The following is a 20,804-nucleotide window of genomic DNA, read 5'->3' on the forward strand; positions in this document are numbered from 1 at the left end:
GATAGATATTTTTGTCAGAAAACGGGGATCCTACAGCTCAAAAACATGACGTGATCGAGAAACACTGAAAACCGGTTTGGTTTCCGCATCCAAAAATGTGTTAAAAATAGCTGTCAGATCCCAACAACAAAACCTATGTTCCCCAGTGTTTTATGCACACCAGCCTTCTTTTTGTCATCCTCTATGAACCAGGAAGTGGCCTAAGGACTAATAAACAGGTGGACACAAAATATGCCACTTTGTCATTTATTCTACAATAGGTCGACAATAACAATGAATCGGTTGTTGATTAGTCGTGTCTTGAAGCCAATGAGGCTAAATGCAATGAACAACTGCGGCGGAAGTGCTTTTGTTTCACTTGTGACTGGTTTGCCGTCTAGAGTAGCACTACCTGCAATGGCAACTCTGGCAACATCTCCAGTGTGCATGCAACAAATAGGAGTTCGGTAATTAACTGAGACTCTCCCATTTTTTTCAGCGAGCCACAGGTGGCATGCATGTTTTTGAAACGTGAGCATCATCGGAAGTACCCCCCCCCCCAAAAAAAAAGCGGGGTGGGGGGGGGGGGGGGACATGAAAAATCCACACAGGAACGACGGAGCTGAGACTTGAACTGATAACTCCGAAGCTGCGAGACAGACACATTAACCCATCCACTAGTACCCTTCTCTTGTCCAATTAAGCCAAAAACTATCTGTCACTGTTTTCCCCTCTCAATCCATCATGGACATGTTTTCAAATGTCTCTTGTAGTTTCAGGAAAGCATACAGTCATTAGACATTCGGACAATGCACCAACTTGAAAGCTTCCATTGCGATTTGGACACCAAAGCGAGTCAAAATTTGCATCTTCTTAAAGACTGCTCCATTCACCGAGGTGCTTCGCCTTGAATATTATTAAACCAAAGGAACGATTCCCTCTGTGGTTGCCTTGACATTTCAGTCTTTTCGTTGTCCTCATTAGGCCGTGTTCCTCCCCTCCAGGGTCCTTGAATGTTAATTTTCTACCCAAACAAGACATTTTGGACGACCGGGCGCTGGCAAATCTTGCGGGAATAGTTTGAGGAAGACCCCCTTTTTTGTCTGCTCCCAGTGCACAAAGAGCGACCCATAAAGGGACGTTTGGATAAGTTTACCTGTCCATCACGCACCCTTGGGATGAACTGAAAAGGAAAGGAGACTGGAGCACAGGCAGCAGTCTTCCCACAAATTCACTTCCTGTAGCCCTACATCACATACGGTATGCTTCTACAAATAATGTCCCTCTAATAGACGGCCAGTGAGTCATCCGCTTAGGTAGGATGTGCAATGACCTCAGTTCTTCGGTGCTATCGTTTACAAACGGCTATTAAAGAGTAAACGACTGAGTCCATTTGCAAACCAAAAGACAAGCGCGCTCAGAAAAATTGAAGCTGTTTCTGGAAACTAATACAAAATGATTTATATACAAAGACCTGTCTTCAGCATCGATGACACGGATCAGCAGAAAATTTTGAGATAATTTTGTGCCCCTCAATGCGTTTTTGATGCTGATTTCAAACATGTCTGTTTTATCACAACCCGCACATTAGGTTTTTGGGATATTTTCATTTTTTTCTTTTTAAGTTTGACCTATAACCTGATCTTGTTAGAGAAAAAAAAATGAAGCCATTCAGAATCTGCACAAGACATTCATCTAGAAAGGTTGGTTTGCATCTCAGAGAAAAAAATGTAAACATTTGTTGAGCAATGTTATTGTTCCAGTCGATATGATTACGCTAAAATGTTTTATGACATGCAAGTTTTGGGTGATGGCCAGTCTTCCTCCATTTTTGTCATTTCTTCTTTTGTATTAAATTCCAGCTCCACTTTACTTAAAACTACTGTGGGACCTTGATTTACAAGTGACCAGATTTGCTCTGTAGTTATTTCTGGATTTATATTTAATATATGAGCCAAAGATCTACTTTTTTGCCCCCCCCCCACAATTTTGCTGCCGTAGACTGCAAATTTCCCCAGTGTGGACCAAATAAAGGTTATCTTATCTTATCTTCACAAGTGTCACATATGAATTATTTCAATTATATGAATTGTTTAAAAAAATGACCAGTGTTGATTTCAAGAAATTAGTAAACAGAATTACACATTACACATTTAATCAAACCCCTTAATTGGAAACGTCTGCCAGTTGTGTGTGTGTGTGTGTGTGTGTGTGTGTGTGTGTGTGTGTGTGTGTGTGTGTGTGTGTGTGTAACTGCGCATGAGCTGTGACCCACAGCATGTGCATGTCCTTTTCTCCTGGCTTTCACTACATGGCTGAAAAGTTCATTGGCTCTCCTTTCCCACATGTGGGGGCATTACAGCAAGTACACTGAAAAAATATAAAACAAAAAAAAAAAAAAACCCAATTGCTATAAACCAAATATTCCACCAAGAAAAAATTGTGATGTACCAGGCCGCAGTAGTTGAGAAGGTGGGAGTTAATTTCATGACTAATGATGATATTTGCATCACTTCTAATACATGCCTCCACCCATCTGCAGTTGAGTAAATAAATAACCCGCTGGGCAACATTATGAGACAATACTCACTGACAAGACATACACGGCAATTACTGTGCACATTTTACTCCCGTGTCAGGAGCACCGAGCCAGTGTGAGTAAGCATGAGGGCCTAGTTGCCATGGCAACGACCCACAGGGACATCATTTTCATGTACACCCCACGGCCCCCCAGCTCACCCCCCCACCCGCCCGCTAGCATCTGCCATCAACGGCATGCCCTTAAAGAGACTTTGCTTATCCCTCAATGACCAACAGGCCAAAGCAGCACTACGTCGACTCGTCTGCGGCTTCCTCGAAGAACGAACAGAGTACACAAAGTCAGCAGATGATCAAATGCGTCATTCGGCGGCGGTGACAGCCGACACCTGACCGTCCCCCACAAAATAGCCATGTAAAAAAGTGGAAACAAGTTGCTGACGGATGCAAAAAAGAAACAAATATGCAACCTGGTGGCAATTAGGTAAGGAGAAAAGACACACAAGCAGCAAAAATCTAATTTCAGTGAACTCTAAAGAGAGGCAGTGCTGCTTTTATGGAAGACAAGAAAACGTGGGGAAGGGGGGGGTGTGGAGCCACAAATGTAAATTATACTGTCGTACTTTCTCTCTTACTGTCTGATGTGAGCTCCTCTTTCTACTGCAATATGCTAAGCAAACCTCACAGGCAACAAAAATCACTTGAGACTATAAAACTTCACAAGCAGAGTAAAATGTTAACTATCTAGACGGCACTACAACATTCATCAACCCAATTGCTTGGAGTTGTGTTCCTAGCACGCACCGTCTTTGCCTCAGTCGCTTGTTGCTAGGCAGAATTTAAAGGCACAAACTGTCCCATGTGAAAATAAAATGAAGCCTCGGATACTCACTCCCTCACTCACCGTACGTATGTTTGAAGGCCCATCTCTCTCTCTCTCTCTCTCTCTCGCTCTCTCTCTCTCTCACTCTCTCTAATATACTCCCTAAAATATCTAACGGCCTCTATAATATAACCAAGTTGCAATTTAGTATTTTAATTATACATGCAATTTGCATTTGTGACACGCAATTAAGTACTAGAGAGGATATTTAACAAAAAAAGAGGAATAACTACATTGTATTAAGTATCTAATATGCATGTACATAGTGCACGTATACATAATACATGCATATGTTAACACATCAGCACTTCCATCAGAAGTTGTCCAAACCTGCTCTCTTCAACAAAAATCCTCAATACTACATGTCTAAAAGTTTCAAGTTATCATATATCAAACACAAATAAATTGAAGACCTGCTGTATAATCATTGTTGTTCATCGTTAACAATAATTGGAAATAATTAGCTTGCTTCATGACATCTCGAGATGGGTTTTATGGTTCACATTTGAATCATGCTCTATAATTATTGCCAAAGTACACTTCACGTGAGCATTGAATTGCTGTAAATTGCGTAGCTAATCACCATTCGGGCTGTGGGATTCATTAAAAGGCGGAACAATTAAAAAAGTTGCTCTTAAAGATGATTTGCGCCATGCGGGGAGATCAAAATCCCACCCACCGCCGCTATCATTATTTTTATTTTCACATCTTGAATCTTCCGCTCGCAATGACATGATCAAGAAGTAGCTTCCGAACATAACGGCCCAATAAAATCACAGTGGAGAGAGGGTAGGAGGGATATGGGGTTTCACACACGCAATGCTCCAATGAACAATGCGGAAAGCGGCGGGGATGTTGCCAATCTCATCTGCAAGCACCTGGGATTCATAACATGAATGCACATATTGCTCAAATATTACTCCTCTCCAGCAGGAATGCAATATTCACATTTGTTTTATTTGTTGTCTTGCAGGGCGGTGGCATAAACTTGTTAAGGAATGAGGATCGTTTATCTTTTATTGGGCCTGGACTCAAGGCAGACACATGGGAACTGGTGAGGAATTAAAGCAACACTATATAATAATGTGTGCTTAAAATAGCAACTAGAAGAACATGAGAACAGGTTGAGTTAGGTTGGACACTTCTATGCAATGAGGACAATAGCATGCCTGTCATCATGGCAGACACGTTGACCAAAAACATGCATGATATTGTACTTATTTATGAATGTGAGTGTGAATGGCTATTCGTGTACGTCTGTCCTGTGATTGGCTGTTGTCAAGTCCAAGGTGGATCCCGTTTCTCTTTCCAAAAGTGAGTTAGGCGAGATTCCGACTGCTGTTGCATGTGAGGAGGTAAAACTAATTAGTCAATTTGTTGACTAGTCGACCGGTCGACTTTTACTCTGACTTTTTTTTTCAGTGCATAGGTCTGCCATGCACAAAAATTACCAGCAAAATTAACAGCAAATCATTATTAAGGGCAACTCATTTTAGGGCATATTTTCCCATTTGCACTTAAGTCAATTCCTTACGTGCCTTTCTTACGTAATTTCAAGGCGCGGCAATTCTGACACACCCACCATGAGTAATTGGTGAAAACTTGCACAGCCACCTAAGAGGTGTGGCCCACTGAATTCTGAGGATGCCTCCAAGTCCCGGATTGTAGAGTTTTTTTTTCCCGAGACATGGGAATTCCACAGAGATCCATTTAGAACGTACACTTTCAATGTGAATTGGACTTGCATATGGGTCCGGAAATTCGATACTGATCGTCAACATGCGTGTGTGTGCGGCTCATCTTAACAGGCTATTTGGAAGAAGCATGTGTATTTGCATTCTCTATTTCATAAATTTAAGAAAAGTAATTTAATCAGAGGACTTCATAACTGAATGTATATTTGGAGTTGTCCCATGACTTACAAAGAGAGTGAGACGGTTGTTGTTGAAGCGTTGCTTAGCAATGGTTCCCACCCTAAACCCGACACACTCCAAGGCACCGGCACGAGTAAGCAGCCGCTCGGTCATGCGGCCGTCGCCAGCAGAACACAGAAGCAGTTCAGTGACGCAAGACGTGTAATGTGATGTTAGTACGGCCTCCCGAAAGCGCAAGAGGAAAGATGCTTATGTCTGTGGCAGAAAATACGCGCCGCTAGATTGGACAGGAGATGCCCCCATTTAAACGGTCGCTCCAGCCAGAATTGTGTGTTAGTGACACAGTTAATTCGATGGGAGAATCTGCACAACCCAAAAAGTGTGCAGCAATGTACCTTTTCTGACTAAAGCACAAAGGTGAATACTCGATACCCCTTTGAAAGCAATGTGCTTCTTTTCTCTCGGACATGGCTATGGCCTACGTCAATAACGCTCCTCTGCTCATGTCAACATAATTGCGTGGCATCAAGCTGCCCCAAATTGACGTTGAAGTCATAGTTATATTTTAGACAGAACTTGGGTACATAGACAGCGAAAAGAGTTTTTCGGTGATACATTCTAAAAAAATTAATCCGCGAATAGATGAATTTGCAAGCCTAATGACATGGATGGATGGTTGGATGGATGGTGTCAGATCATCACGTCATACAGTGTTTGTTAGCATATGCATAGCTTGTCTTGACACATTTTAACCTTCCTGTGGTTCAAAAAAACTTTCTCTGCTATGATTTCGCAGTATGCTCCCGAGAGTGTGAGAGGACTACGGTTACCTTGGCAACAACACACTTCTTCAGAGGCAGAACAGAAAAGGGAGGACGGTCGGAGAGGCAGCTCTCGTTGCATGGCAGCTTGTTCCCCGCGGTAAAAGTAGTGCAGCGGGTGGAGAAGATGCATAACCACGCCGCTGCTGGCCCGTTGATGAGTACTCATTAGCAGGCGGAATCAATCACGACGCTGGTTTCAAACAGGCCGCGTTAATTATCGAACATAAACGCAGGTGCTGCATGACTGAACAGGAATGTTTTTGCTGCGTAATCCACGATTTATTCAAATGTTTTTTTTCCCTTCATGCTAAAATCAAATCTAAATAAAAGGAATCAAAGTGTCTGAAGCGGTGCGTGAATGGGTTCTTGCATTTGAGTTTAACACTGACAAAGTACATTCACTTCGTCCTGCATTTCAATACAAGCACCACGTACAAAAACATATTATTGTGCTTCATTGCAGTGTGAACTGCACTGCTATGCACTGAGTGGTGTTCTGAATATTTTGATCCTCTCTCATGTCAGTAAGGTGCTGTTAAAGTGTCAATCAAAATAGTCTATGAATGGCAACATAGTGCTAATCCCCATAACGCGCTTCTGAGGTTAAATGAATATTAGAAATTGTCCACAAGTGTGAATGTGAACATGAATGGCTATTTGGCAGTCAATGCGACCAAGATTTAAGCCATAATTCGGTTTTGGTTTCGCTTTGACTTGCCAGCATAAACTTGACACACAAGTGCTGTTTGGTTGCAGTGAACTCAAATCATCTCACTTCACAAAAAAACTGCACGTTGGCAAATGGTGAACACTTTTTCAAAAAAGACTTCAAGCTGTTTAGTACCAGATTAACTTTACTGTCAAACTGTGTTTTTAAAACAACCACATAATTTAGCCATGTTGCTTTCTGCTTATGCTTACACATATACAGGTATAACCCTTCCAGAGACTGATATGTGAACACAAACGGTGGAGCAACACCGACAGACGTTCAATATAACATTAGGCATACATTCTTTATCCTCTGTGAGACGCTAGACATCTATACTTTACAGACGCCCATGTACAGTATAATTCAGCTGTCTTTACTTAAACTACCCCCTGGTGGCTTTGGTGGGCAGTAGCACGATGGCTATTCAACTGATTCAGTGTGACAAAAATGTTTAATTCCATTTAATTATATCATTACTACATTTCTCATAAAAATAACATTCACATTATAATGTTTTGTTTGTTTTTAGGAGGCTGGAATGGATGAATGGCATTTCTATTCCTTTCAATGGGGAAAGTTTTTTGAGACAGCCCAAACCTAAAATCAGCTGTTGTCGGCACCAGCTCACGCATGACCCCATGTGTCCGTGAGCACACAGTTTTGCCTGTTGCTTTCATGATTTTGATTGCTTTAATTTAATGTGAATTTGACACAAATAACACAATGTTCACACGGGAAGTGCTTCAGACTTGACACTGACTTCGTCTAATGTTCTTATTAAGAAGAAGGACGGCAGACTGCGAGGGAGGCAGGGAGGTGACCCAACCGTGAACTCATTTGCTGTGACTGTGATAAGACATAATAGCATAGCATCACTTTGGCGCAAGCTCTGAGGAATGAGCCCAGTTAAAAGAACAACGGTTCATCCTGCTTCGATGTGATGTAAAAAAGTTTTTGAAGGCGGTGGGGGCGGGGGGTCTTTTCATCCGGGATGAAACAGAAAGGGCGCCGATACCTGTCCATCCTCTGGGCTTGAAAATAGCACCGTAATGAGATGGATATCTCACTCGGCTCGCTGTAATGAAGCCAAAGATCTGCAGCTCTGAGGAGCAGTTCATCACCAGGGCACAATCAATTAAGGACAAACAGATGAAACCGCATCCCAACCGGTGCCTGATTGTGCACGTAGGCAACAACACGTGCATGATCTCCTATGATGAGCTGAAGGAACTCTCTGGTGCAGTGTCACGAAGTGTCCATAAAGTCTGATTACACTGAAAGCCAAGGCCGGTGCACTCTGCAAAGTGCAGTCGACAAGCAGCCCTAAGAGCTCCCACCGACTACTTAGTCCGGCTGGCTTTGCCGGGAGAATGATTAGAGATGGTGATGGCCCTGCGCTCCCTGACGTTCCAATAAATGTCGACGTGAGTGCAGCGGATGCCAAGGAGCTTTATGAGCACGCGAAATGCCAGCTCACGCTGCTTGCGCTCTGAGGGTCTGACGGCAGCACAACTTGCAGGGGAGATATTAGGGGAGAACCGCCCTTGATTAATGAAAGAATAGCACTCCCTACAGTTACTGGTAAATGTACTTTTAGGGCACATTTATGAGATGGCAGGGTTTGAATTATTTTGGAGTTAGAATTTGTTTTGTTTTGTTTTTTTATTTCAGTTAGTTGTAATTAGTTTTTTAGAATTAGTTGATTATTTTTTAGTTTTTCCCAAAAAATCTTTTTGTTTTCGTTTTTATTAGCCTAATGTTACTTTTTTTAGTTTTTTTTTTTTTTTGAATGAGACATTTGTGGAGCGCAAGATGGAAAAAAAAAAGATCCCAATGACCGTGTCTAATAAAGATACTGTACCTACAATTCCCACATAAAACCGACAACAGCCCCAGGACCTGTAATAGATTTCAAAAATGCTGCAGGATGGTAGTTGGCGATGTCACCTTGTCAAGATAGTAGTTTATCTCCGCATGCACAGTTTCAGCTCCTCGCAAAATTTTAGGGAACCCGTTATTGGTTTGATGTCATCTTGTGGCATCCATGGTGACATGGACCTATGTTGAAGTGAGGTGCTGAGCTTCATTTAATAATAATTATAATAAAAACGCTAATAATAATGAAATTTGTGCTTTGACATCATCTTGTGGCATCGATAGGCAATTACAAACCTTTTCGGGTGGATGTCAGCGACTTGTGGAGTTTTATTTTCCCCATTTAAAAGCAAAAAAATTGCATGATATGCAATGAATATCTATTCAAACTGCCTTCGGGCAGTAGGCGGGGGACACCCTGAACCGGTTGCCAGCAAATCGCAGGACAAACAACCATCCGCACTTACACTCACAACGAGGGACGATTTAGAGTGTTCCATTAACCTGCTACTCACATTTTTGGAATGTGGGAGAAAACCAGAGTATCCGGAGAAAACCCACGCAGGCATGGGGAGAACATGCAAACTCCACACTGGAAGGCCCGAGCTGGAATCGAACCCTGCACCTCTGCACTGTCAGGCCGACACGCCACCCAGTCGACTACCGGTCCGCCCATTTATTCAAACCTTGCCAGTAATTGATGCCCCACCCAAAAATACTTCTCACTGGTAAATAATCCGCACATGTACCTTAAACTATGATCCAAAGAGTCTCGAATTTGAATTTAAATTCAAACTCATCTTACAAAACAATACTTTCTCTCCATAGCAACCTGTGGTAAACTTAGCTCCTTTCTGATTAGTTTCACAGTCGGGATGTCACTTCTATACTACCTTGTCATGAATTCCTACTTTCTTAAAAGCCAGGACTTTGGCAATATCTGAGGGAGTTGCAGACAAAGCACAAAACTACACCAATCATTGGGTTTTCGAGTGACTTGCTGATAATAATTTGCACAGATCAAACTGCAAATACGGGACTTGGTGGATAGCAAAAATGATTGTCACTGTAAAAAACTGAAAACAACCATGAAATGACATGGTCCCAATCTTGACAGTTCCATATGACCATAGGGGCTCCATATGGAGACGTTTGGCCACTGGGACACGAACAAGGGGACTTCCTCGCATTCCCAGCCCAGCCCGGCAGCCGCCGCATGCCTCGGCCTAATGCGATTACCAACATCGACTCAGAAGTAGATGGAACCAATTAGTCTGCTCTCTGCCCTGATGAGAGAGACGACCATTGCGACACTGATGCTATTACCACGGCGCTTTCCCGACAAAATGTTCTGAAAAAGTATGTTTCCAACGTACTGCCAAAATCAACCAGATTCTTTTTTTTTTTAGGTGGAAGAAAAGCTTTGGAAGAAAGTGGATGCATCAAAGCCCTGAATGCTGCAACTGAGCTTCATGAATCCAATCGCTGCAATCAATGTCATGATTGGAAATGGGTTTTGGAGGAAATTCCCAGGAGGAGAATCCACATGATATGTGGAGCACTTCTATGTGACAAGTCACAGAGAGCAGAGAAGAATGGTCACGCATCAAACGGGAATCGATGCGACAGAAAGTATTCACAAGGAAGAAACGGGATCGACAGCAAATATCATCAGGATGGAAGACGTGACGAGGACAAAACAACCAATTTTGCCGTCTGACTCCTCCATCCTCCACCAGACGCTCCATTATAACTCAATTATAATAACTGTCACACTGTATCAGCTCAGTGTCCTCATCTTCCATTGTCAATATTTTTAGATTAAAAGATTGGTTTGGGAAACCGTGACTCAAACAGTGCCGGCCCAACGCACAAGCAGACAAAGCACCTTGTTACTGGCCCACCCAAGGCCAAATAACAGTCAACACAGCAACACAATTTTGATGTATTTATTTATTTTCATTCATTTGGAGTCGTATTGATGAAGAACAGAGTACCGGTAACCATAAAAAAAAGGTAAATGTTTCAGACCGATATTCCTTTTTCTTATGCACATTTTGACATAGCTTTAAGACTTTATATTGGTTTAAACCACTCTTCAGGTGTTTTTTCCTGCAACGTCATTGCCTTACAATGATTTGTTGTTGATATTCATTTGGTGTTTTTGCTGTTTTTTAGGCCTTGATAATGCACTGTCAGGAACAGCTGGAGACAGCCATTTTTAAAAGAGGGGTTTGTGCTTTTGATACAGTAGCTCAGATGGTTTTCACCAAGGAACAGGGGGGAATATATATATATATATATATATATATATATGCATGCATGCATGCAAGCAAAGGTGAAGGTGCAGGATTCGATTCCTGCTCTGGCCTTCCTGTGTGGAGTTTGCATGTCTCCCCCTGTGCCTGGTTTTCTCCGGGTACTCAAACGCGATGAAATTCCGAGTTAAAAGGAGTTTTGTCACATGTGATATGGCATGATTCCTTCTTGTGACTAGCGCCAAATATCAGCCTAAAGGCCTTTCAGAAATATCCCAGTAGCATTTGATGAATAGACAACATAGCACAATACAGTTTCTGCAATTTCACAAATGTTTGGATGAGTGGAAAAGCTCTCCCCTCCTTATTTTGCTTGCTGGCATCGCATTACGCGCTGGTTTGCACCTGTCTATTTTAAGGCGCTATTGAAAGACCCATAGTCAGCCATCACAATTTATCACAAGTTTGATAAAGCACATTCCATGAATCTGTTTGCATGTACTCCTCCCAGAACGTGAAAAACTGCAAGGCCATTTCGCCTGTTTGGTAATGCAATTCTGGGTCACTCGGTTATCAACTGCCAAAGTTGTTTGCTAAAGCAATCCAGTTTTTTTCTCAGTCAAAAATCTTAAAAATCAGGCCTTCTGTGATTTACCACTTCGGATGTTGTGTAAATCAACCCAAGTCTGCTGTGGTAGTGGAATATTTCAATCAAAATGTATATCTATATCATTTCAATCTCTCAATGGAAATCTCGACAATGATTGATCAAGAACAATTATTATTGGCAGAAACATTCATTCATTCATTCATTTTCCGATCTGCTTATCCTCACAAGGGCCGCGGGTGGTGCTGGAGCCTATCCCAGCTGTCTTTGGGCAGTAGGCGGGGGACACCCTGAACCGGTTGGCAGCCAATCACAAGGCACACAGAGACGAACAACCATCCGCGCTCACACTCACATCTAGGTACAATTTTGAGTGTTGGCATGTTTTTGGAATGTGGGAGGAAACCGGAGTACCCGGAGAAAACCCACGCAGGCCCAGGGAGAACATGCAAACTGGACCCAGGGAGGCCGGAGCCGGGATTAAACCCACGACCTCTGCACTGTGAGGTTGACGCGCTAACCACTGGACCAACGGGCCTGAAGGCTTGGGTCGGCTTTGATCAAATAATCAGACAGTGATCTAGTCTGCCTTGGCAGCGTGAAGACCATCAAACTCAAGACTTTTGTTGAGGCTCATTCACTCTCCTAAATGAATCGCGTTTTTATCACCACTCGCCAAGTGTGAGGTAAACTGGAGAAGAGTGGAAGGTAGAACGAGGCGCTCTGTGGATCTTCACCAGTCAACCCGCTTACGTGATGATTCAGCCAAAATGCACCGGGGTCAACCATCTTCCTTTCTATCCGGTTGTCTCGCTCTAATCCATGCAGTGTCTCTCTGGCTCATGCTTTCCCCAATAGCTGACAAGGGCTTCTCACATCGAGGCCGCGTCGGACGGCAGATTACCACGCCGCATGTCTGGCCGCCGCTCACTAACCATAGCTCACGTTACAAGAGGGAAGCTGGCCACCTCGCCCTGAGCTCTGTGTGTCTGGACTTGGCAGATAGGCTGCCATTTCACTTTCTCCCTTCGTTTTTTCCTATATAAAATGAATGCATTTTCATGGAATAATGCTATATAGATTTAGCTGGGGTCATCCACAAGATGTTCTGTGCCTTTTTTGACCCTAAAACTATTAGGTAGGCAGATAGGACCATAGATTGGTAGCGGTATATATTTTTTGGGGTAATTTGACAGGCAAGGTTGACAGGTAAACAAATGTGTCAGTTGATAGGTTAGAAAGGTAAGTAGGCAGTGAAATTAGACGCTAGGCAGTTAGGTAACTAGGTTAACAGTTAGGCAAGTGGGCAGGCAAGTGGATGAATTAGAGACGTAGGCTGGCAGACAGTGGAGAGGTAGCCAGAGAAGCAGCCCGCTACACGGACAGATACTGTAGATATGATGACTTCCTGATTGAAAGGTCGCCATTTCGCTCCGTCAGAAGCAAGTAGTCAATCATATGCATTGGTAAACGCACCAATCCCTCAGGCAGGTTTCGGGATGTCCTCATCGACACGTGTCCGTTAAACTTGTCTAATAAGACAATTCTTCAGACAGAGTCAAAGGCTAACAATCAGCTGGTCGATTTTTGAGGCTGGCATTTAAGTCCTTTGATTGTAGTTGTTCTGTTTTGATGCTGTCTGCCTCCCTGTGTGGTCTATTTGGTGCCAGAGCCCCATTCCTTTGAGCCAGTCGATGCAGAAACTCCTCAATGACACACCCAATTGCTCTAACAGCCTCTGGCAAATATTTTGAGGCGCACTAGCAGCAATCACGTCCAGCCAGAAATTGATCAATCCATAAAGAGTCATAGTGTCATAATAATGTACTCTCAACCGCACATCGGCGAGCTCACAAGCGTGAGCTCATGTGATTTCATCTTATTGTTGTGTGGGAAAGGGTTGGTGGCAGGGGGAGGTGGGGTGGGGGTGTTGGGTGTTTCAAGATCAAAACAGTCCAAAATTCAGTTTTAACACAACATGCGGCTGTCTTTGACACAGAACGATTTGTTGGGTGTCTATGCATGTAGATCATTTACACCTGCATCTCCCTGGTGCCGCTGTCCTGTCGGGAACATCGGGTAACTATGGCAACAGCAGTCCAGGCAGGAATCAAAGGGGACAAGTTTGAGACACGGCCTCACAAACATGGACAAGTGTGTACTTTTGTGTGCAATGCCTTGACATGGCCTTCTCTGATCTTTAAGGAGCTAATACCTTAAAATGGCGGTTCTCAAACCACGATTGGATCCTGGACCCCGAGAGGTCGGGCAGTCAAAACTTGAGTAATCACAATTATTTGCAACAATTTATGCCATGTCATATTTTTTAAAAGTGCTTATCTACATATGGGGACTGGTGGAAGATTGTAAATGGGCCCACATAGAATATAGAGTCACCCCAAAATATGTACTGAAATGTTAATTACTGAAATTAGAAGGGGGGTGGGGTTGTTTGAAGGATCCCGCATTACATGCAACTTTTGGCATCCCAATAGAGCAAACCAATGCCATAATTAAAAGTTCTAATTTTAACAATCACACAAATGTGACTTCCCAGCATGAACAGGAAATCATTACTACAGGAATAACAAAAGGTGTGTCTTTGAGAATGCGTATTGTCTTTTTTTTTTTTTTTTTAAAGAAATGAAAGGCTCGATTTCCAGATTAAAATGCTTATTATTCTGAATATAAAGATGTTGGCTATTTCTTACATTCACATGTAAAAAATATGACATTCTCCCCCTGTTTAACTTTGACTTTTATATCATAATATTACAACTTTATCTTGATTTTTTTTCTAGATTATGACTTCTAGAATTTGCAACAGTTTTGACATCATACACCTGATGCCCACCAATTAGATGTTGTTGCCCCCACTTATTTGCAAAGAGACACAGAGGAAGGTCACCGTAATGGAGCCATGGAAATATGCTCTTAAGGGATTAAAACTGTAACTCTGCAGCTCCTCTGGGATGCTATCGCTCTTGTAAACGGATTAGAGGCGCAAACATCTGCGTGTGCATTAAAGCATGCAACCGGCAGGGTGTTTAAGATCCGCCTCGCAACGTCAATGATGCTAATTTTAATCGTTGCCTGATCACCCTGCTGGGAATTCAAAAACAAAAAATATTGCATCTAATCAAGTGGGCGAGTTTAACGCTGAGCGACAAAGAATCTCAGAGAGGCTGATTTATTTATGGCATGGAAAGGAATGGTGGGGGGGTGGGGGGTCACAGGTTTTGACACTAAACTGCGTCGACAGAGCCCATCAAGGCCGCCCGAGTGCGAGGTGCGACAAAAGGAGACGACGCCGGCGCCAAGTGTTCAAGTGACAGGTGTTTAGCTCCAAGTAGTGGGGGGCTGCGGAATTGGCCAGAGAGCTCAGGACAAGCTCCGACCCCGTCCGCTGCACTGCGGGAAGTGCTGATAATGTACTTCATGTATGACAAGGAGAGCTGGCTTCAGACACTGGGCTACAAAACACAAATGTCAATCAAAAAAAAAGAGTTTGACAGCACGTGAAAAGCTTCATGTTTTGACATCCTTTATTCGTATTCTGATTGTGGCAGAGATGGAGGGAGAAATGGAGTACACGCTAGATTATAGTCACCATGCAGCCACTTGCAGAGCACATGTTGCCATGACATCGAAAAATAATAGTTGAAAAGTTGCCAAGGAGCAGTGACTTAAGTACCACGAGTGTAACTCAAACTCCCTCTAGTGGTGTGTGAAGGTCTAGCCGAATTGAAGCTTCCGACTGTGCATAATATAATAGACGCCCCCCCCCCCAATATATGAATATATGACTCGACACAAACATGGGAACACCAGATATTTATCCAACTTTACAATAGTGCTCCGTATCCACATCAATACCTCGAAATGGGCTGTCTGAAATACCCTTTAAGGGCGAGAAAATAACTGGACAACCAACAGAGGGATATTGTTCTCACACACACACACACACACACACACACACACACACACACACACACACACACACACACACACACACACACATTTCCAAAGTCTGTGTGGGCATATCTGATCTCCCCTCAAAAAAATTGGCTAATGAGCTCACAAGAAGCCGTTCGCCAAATCACAGCTTGTCTGTCATAGCAGACAGACGGAGGCGGGACCAGCCTGGACTGCCACTTGTACTGTAGCCCGTTGGACGCCAGTTTCAGACTTACAGTATAAATCATTCAAAGGCGAGGTCTCGCAAACCTTTTGGGTTCAGGAACCCCTTGTAAGAAAGAATATTTTCAAGAACCCACCTATTTAAACCTAATGACCATGCGCAGGCCTAAATGTCAGAGGAATTACTTTTCTGCCATCCATCCATCCATTTTCTGATCCACTTATCCTCACAAGGGTCGCGGGGCATGCTGAAGTCTATCCCAGCTGTCTTTGGGCTGTAGGCGGGAGACACCCTGAACTGGTTGCCAGCCAATCGCAGGGCACACAGAGACATACAACCCTTCCCACTCACACTCACACCTAGAGACAATTTAGTGTGTTCCATTAGCCTGCCACGCATGTTTTTGGAATGTAGGAGGAAACCAGAGTACCCGGAGAAATCCCACGCAGGCAAGGGGAGAACATGCAAACTCCATACAGGAAAGCCAGAGTCGGAATCGAACCCTGCACCTCTGCATATTGAAGCTGGCGTGCGAACCAGTCGACCACCGGGCCGCCCCCTAAATATTCATGACATGCTTAATAGTGCTGAACTTAACCAAATGCAACCGAATTCTATTCAATATTAAGCCGGTTGAGGATTGATTATTCAACTGATTATCCCATTATTCGATCAAATAACCGGATTTGAAAAACGGTTTTACTGATATTTTTGTGTGTTCAATTTTTTTTAAAAAACAAGTTCTTATGTGTTTCGGGATGTGGGAAAAGAGAAGTACTGACAAAAACTATTTCTCTCTATTGTGGATTTTCACCTGAAGTGGGTCTGCTTTGTGGACCTAAACCTTACAACTCGGGGAGCCATGCATTCTGGGGACCCCGGTTTGCGAACCACTGATTTCAAGTGATAATCATGGTGGGGTATGTTTTCCCAATCGAGCAGCTTCTCATTGTCTGCATGTTGAAGCAGAGCGTGGGGGCTGAGGCAGCAGTGCCACATGGGAGGATATTCTATTTTAACCAGTTTAGCCTGCTCACAATTGCACATTACGGCCCCGCAGCAGTCGTGGGGGAATTTGAAAGCATTTGCTTGGTGAAAGTTCCTCCCCCCGAGGACACACTTTTCCCCCTCAACCATCTTGCGATCTATAAATGCACTTCACACACATACACACAAGCGGTGTATTTGTAACTTTCTGCTTATCCATTTTTCCCTTAATCATCATTCTTCATGGAGCTTCCCCTCGTCGCGCCTGTTGGCCCACGCCGTCTTGAGCATCTGTCAGCAGCGGAGAGGGCGAGCAGGCAGCTCGGGTTCGCGTGGAATTGCTAGAAAATGTCGCACTTGGAAATAACTGCACAGACACAGAGGGGGTGAAAGTGACACATTGGTGGATTTGTAGGGAGGAGGAATAGAAAAGGACCCTGGCGTGACAACGACGTGGAAATGGCCTGAAACTGGAAAACTGAGGCTGACTGAAGTCATTCTCATAAAGGACTACGACTTCACTGTCAACGACATCATACTCAGCTCAGCTGTCAGTCAAAACCAGTAGGGCTCTGGCTTTGCCATAGAAAAGCTCTCTCTGAAAATCTGGGGAAGATGGGTTGTAAACTTTGTGTGTCGAGAGGCAATAATCCATTTAAATATCACAATTATTTACTTTGATTGGAATTTTAAAATTTGTGAGCATGAGTACTTTACAAGTATGGAATATACGATACAGTACTGTATTGGCCAGAATATAAGACGGCCCTGATTATAAGACGACCCCCTCTTTTTCAAGACTCAAGTTTGAAAAAATATTTTTGAACACCAAATTAATTTTTATACAGAAAATAATTACAGTACATCTGAAACAAATGATTCTAACAATATATTTGAGAGAAAAAACATCTTGAAGTTTACACCATAACTTCTCCTCAGCTGCCGGTTAACCTGGGCGATCTTCGACCCACTTTTCTCCAGATTGTCGCTACGTTTCTCCATTTTCTGTTATCTCGTCTATTATTTTCTTCTCTTTTCTTTCTTACCGATATTTTTTTATTTTTCTTCTTCATGCTACCGCTATTTTTATTTTTATTCTTCGTGACAGGGGTTCGCTTTGGGGAGTCAAGTTCAGGATTCGCTTCAATGATATCTGGCGCCATCTAGCGTCGTGAATGGGTATAATGTCTAGACCCCGAATATAAGACGACCCCCACCTTTTCAGTCTTATTTCAATGCAAAAAACACCGTCTTATATTCGGGCCAATACGGTATGTGTGTACATTCAGTTCACGTCACAGCAGAGTCAAACGACTCGAGAGTAGCCGACTACCTCCACATAACTTAAGACGGTTGGAAATCTTTTGAAAATCAAGAGGCTTCTTGTTTTGACAGTACAAATGTATGCACAAAAAGCATGTTTGTACTTTGGTGGTTTCATTGCACAAATCAGTGCGACCCCTTCAAAAGTAGCTCAGGTGAGGTTTTGGCAGGCGTAGTCCACGCAGTCTTCTCAGACATTCATTATTTAGCCAGTCTAAAAATACATCAGAGGCTGCCTGTGGGTTTTTGGGATATTTTTTTTATTTTGCAGCCTTAGTCTCTCAGTGTCATCCAAGCTGTGATTTGATCAGAACGGTTTCCACAAAATGTGGATTTCATTAGCGTTGCCGCCATAGCGTTTTTGCTATTTGAAGACAGGCGGTGAACAGTATTCATAGCAGCGTCTGTGGAATCGAATATCGGGGGGGGGGGGTGTCACAGATTGGAAAGCACTGGTGGTTAATTGCATCAGGTAGAAGATGTCAACTTCATTCAGCCGCCACAAATGAAGCCTCGACAATCTATTAAGACGTGTGTAGTGGCGGTGTTGGGGAGATTTGGACCTTAAAGCTAACAAGGGTGACATGCTAAATCTGAGCCTCACAGTCACTAAAATGATGCTGAAGGGCACTATTTTCGTTCCGGGTGCAACTCTAGCATGCGCACGTGCACACGCACACACACACACACACACACACACACACACACACACACACACACACACACACACACACACACACACACACACACACACACAGACAGACACGGAGTGCCGAATCTGTCAGCCGGCATCTTGATGACCATAAATACACCAAAATTACCTAATTTTTAGAAATCTAAAATTGAATCTATTTTTTTTCTTTTTTTTTGTGACCAATTTTGCGGATGCTTTGAGGGAGGAGGAAGAAACCCCCAGTGAGGCATAGCACATCTACCAAATTCACAAACGTGCTGAATTAGTCCATTGCCTTGGCACGAAAATGACAAAGTGCCAATTTTTAGAGTGAGCGCAGACTACTTTCTGTTCCCAAATTGTAAGATGACCTGGGGGTGAGGCAACTCCATGTGCTGAAAACACCGATATGGGCGCGACACGGCCCAAAAGACGCAAGACTCGACTTCTGCTGGCATGAAAATGAAGTTACGTCCACTATTACGCCGACCGCATGGGTGCCAGTCGACCAAAATAGGGCCTGTGATCTCTTGGTCTTGCTTTGAACTTGGCTTGCTCTGACCCTACCAATGAGAGGACAGAAAGAATGCTGACATTATTGTAGGGCCCAGTAGCTGTACCTGTGAGGCAAATCTTTCATCTGATTGGTTCAAAAAAACAGTCCCATTGCAAATATAGTTTAGATTCCATGAGCCATCGCTCCTGATTGTGAGGCAAATTTGATTCGTATAGCGGCACAAAGAGGATGAATTTCAACATCCACATACATGTACTAGAAGCAGTGCAGCCAATAGAAACACCACAATATCAAACGATTTGACAGTTGGGAATAAATTGCCCTGACCCTGACTGCCCACCACTGCTTCATGGTCAATACAACAGAGTCACAGGCCAAGAGAGGTTTTGGGATCAATGGCTGATTTTGACTTTGGACTGAAGCCGTGCGACCCTTTCCTAATGCGTCTGATGATGCTTGGTGATTTTAGGTTTCCCATGGACCCAAGAAACTTTCCATTAGCTGAGATTCGTCTAAGTGTGTGTTGGTAAACAGATCGATGCAACACTCGTGCCATCCCTCATTGGACGGTACAGATACAATGGAAAGAACGTCAGAGTGTTTGCAACATTGTCGCTCTCAGAAGAGCTTGCAGAACTTTGGATTATTTTTTCTATTCGACACATGAATCGAGTCGAAGTCGACTTGGTAAATGATGACGCATGTAGCCGAGACCACTGGTACTTGGTACCACTTCAAAAAATACTTTGCTCTCAAGTACCAACCCTCTGCGATTTTTCCTGGTATAGTTGACTGTTATTCCTTTTAGTTTCTACCATTTTTGTTATTTGTAAGTAATGCAGTGGTTCTTCAACTTGTTAGAGGTACCGAACCCAACCAGTTCATATGCACTTTCACCGAACCCTTCATGAGTGAAAAATTAAAAATTGCTTTTTTTACAAATTCAAGACATTAAAAAAACACATATTAAAAACAGAAAAAAGTAAATGGCCTAAGTATCGTTTTTCTTTTTTTTTAAATTGTATGACGTACTATCACAACAGTCACACGAGCGAACTAAATGTCCCGTAGCACTGATTGGACAAGCAATGTCATGTGATCATCAGCAGCCAGTGATGGCCAAGCGGGCGTGTCATAACTAATTGACATGTTGAGTCGGATGCGTCTTCCCCTCCATGGCAGCGGCTCCGGGGAACCTCTGAGACCGATTCACCGAACCCCTAGGGTTCGATCAAACCCAGGTTAAGAACCACTGAACTAATGTAACGTAGATGATTCAGGCATTTCAGTGGCTAATTTATGATCTACAGTTGCTTGAGCAATATTGAGTCCATAGTTTGAAAATACATCAGGCAAAATGCTCCACAGAAGCTTGTTCAAACAATATTGATGAGGAAGTGAGTGTAATTCAATAAGACTTTCTTCTTTCAACTCCTTTTCACGCATTACTGGAAACTCCTTTCTTCTCTTGTGCATGTGAAATAGTCCCTTGTTAGTAGGTTATTAAGATGTGCAATTGCTTATCTCCTTGTGTTTTATTGTAAAGTTATATTGACTGAAATAAATGAAGACAAAAAGTACCAGCAGAAATTAAAATGCAGTAGAGGGGGGGG

The 20,804-nt window shown here is 43.1% G+C and overlaps 1 protein-coding gene across 2 annotated transcripts in view; it reads right to left on the minus strand.

Moving 5' to 3' along the window:
* magi3b (membrane associated guanylate kinase, WW and PDZ domain containing 3b) overlaps nt 1-20,804 on the minus strand; it is a 135,148-nt gene that overhangs the window by 92,591 nt on the left and 21,753 nt on the right. The gene's annotated exons all lie outside the window — the stretch shown is intronic.

The sequence above is a fragment of the Hippocampus comes genome, unplaced genomic scaffold (assembly GCF_001891065.2).
Source record: "Hippocampus comes isolate QL1 unplaced genomic scaffold, H_comes_QL1_v1.1 scaffold17, whole genome shotgun sequence".
NCBI lineage: Eukaryota > Metazoa > Chordata > Actinopteri > Syngnathiformes > Syngnathidae > Hippocampus > Hippocampus comes.